A 2117-nucleotide genomic window follows, 5' to 3' on the forward strand; every position below is an offset into this window, starting at 1 on the left:
AAGGAACCGAACCCTAGTGGAAGCAGCAAGGACCATGCTTGATTCATCGGAGTTACCCATCAATTTCTGGGCTGAAGCCATTTCAACTGCATGTTTCACCCAAAATCGATCAATCATAAACAAGAGACACCAAAAGACACCTTATGAGCTCATCAATCATAAAAGACCAAATGTCAAATATTTTTATGTCTTTGGGTGCAAATGCTTTGTACTCAACGATAGAGAATACCTTGGCAAATTTGACAAGAAAGCTAATGAAGGAGTCTTTATGGGTTATTCTCAAACCGCCAAAGCCTACAGAGTTTACATCAAAAGGACAAAGATCGTCATCAAAAGCATAAATGTGTCCTTTGATGATTCCACATCTATGACTTCTGGACACAACAGTTCAGAACTCGGACTTCAAAGAAGAGCATCTGATTCATCACTTGGCAAACCCAATGAATCGGAGCTAGCTCAATTATATGAAGACATCTTCGATGAAGAAGTAATCTCTGGAAATGTGCCCACTACAAAATATAACTCCATAATTGATAAAGATCATGAAGTCTCCAATGCAAAAGATACAACTCTTACAGACACTCATGTTACTTCACCATCTACTTCTTTCGTGTCTCCAGATCATGATCAAGATCCAGAATCTAACTCTGGAGATGATCTCGTCAAGGGGGAGCAAACAGTTCCATCAATCGATGAAGAGCTGTATCTTGTTGCTCCAGAACTCCAATCAAGCACCAAGTGGACAAAAGATCACCCACACCACCAAATCATTGGTGATCCAACCTCTGGTGTCAARMCAAGATCTGCCACAACAAATGAATGCCTCTTCGCCAACTTTCTGAGCATGGTAGAACCAGAGAAGATTTCAGAAGCCCTACAAGACCCAAACTGGATAGACAAAATGCAAGAAGAGTTACTCCAGTTTGAACGAAACAAAGTATGGTCCCTAATGCCTCTACCCAAAGGGAAGACGGCTATAGGAACCAAATGGGTTTTGTGGAACAAGAAGGACGAATATGGCATCGTGATAAGGAACAAAGCCAGGCTTGTTGCCAAAGGCTACTGCCAGGAAGAAGGGATTGATTATGATGAAACATTCGCTCCCGTTGCAAGACTTAAAGCCATCAGAATGTTCCTAGCCTACGCTGCTCACAAAGGCTTTAAGGTTTATCAGATGGATGTCAAGTCTGCCTTTCCTAACGGAAAACTTCAAGAGAAGTCTACGTGCAACAGCAACCTGGGTTCGAAGATCCAAAACATCTAGACTATGTCTACTTTCTGGATAAAGCCCTCTATGGGCTGAAACAAGCACCCAGGGCCTAGTATGAAACTTTATCTACCTTTCTTATCAACAACAGTTTCAAAAAAGGTACAATCGATACAACCCTCTTTCTCAAAAAGCATAAAGGTGACATCTTACTTGTTCAAGCATAAAGGCAATCATTACCTTGAAACCAGAGATCTTCTATATCTCATGATTATTCCTATAAGTGATATATAAATTCTTAGCCATAAATTTCAAGTACTCTAAACCAGAGCCTCTGGTCATAAAGATCAGAGCCTCTGGCTATTTAGATTCACTTCGACTAAATTTTTGGCAAACAACCTGTCGATCCCAGATCTCTCAGTAACACTAATAATCTAGTTATGAATAACCAAATTATAGTGATTTTATGAAGAAAGTTATGAAGACTCAAGAATAAAAATAAGAATATTTATGAACAATCTTGAGCTTCAAAGGTTTTACTTTATAAACTCAGAAACGTAAAACAATGCGTAAAAGCCTTATTTTACAATAGATATGATCACCTATTTATACTAATCGGCTATTAAGAAAATAACTATCTAATGCTATTTTCTAGCAAATATACTATCTAACAGATAAAGTTTAACATTCATATGGATAAACATTAATATTTAGATAAACTCGAATTCCAGCTGTTGATTTGTCATTTCCAGCTGTCATTCATGGTATGATGATTTCATCCTCATCTTCAATTCTTCATTGCATGCTTGGATGAAGTGCTGGAAAATCTTCTAAGTGTTGATGACCAGAGGATCGATGAGAATGTTCTTTTTATCGCATCCTTGGACTGTCCATCGGTCCTCTGGTTGAA

This window comes from Cynara cardunculus, assembly GCF_001531365.2.
Source record: "Cynara cardunculus var. scolymus isolate 2C chromosome LG 3, CcrdV1, whole genome shotgun sequence".
NCBI lineage: Eukaryota > Viridiplantae > Streptophyta > Magnoliopsida > Asterales > Asteraceae > Cynara > Cynara cardunculus.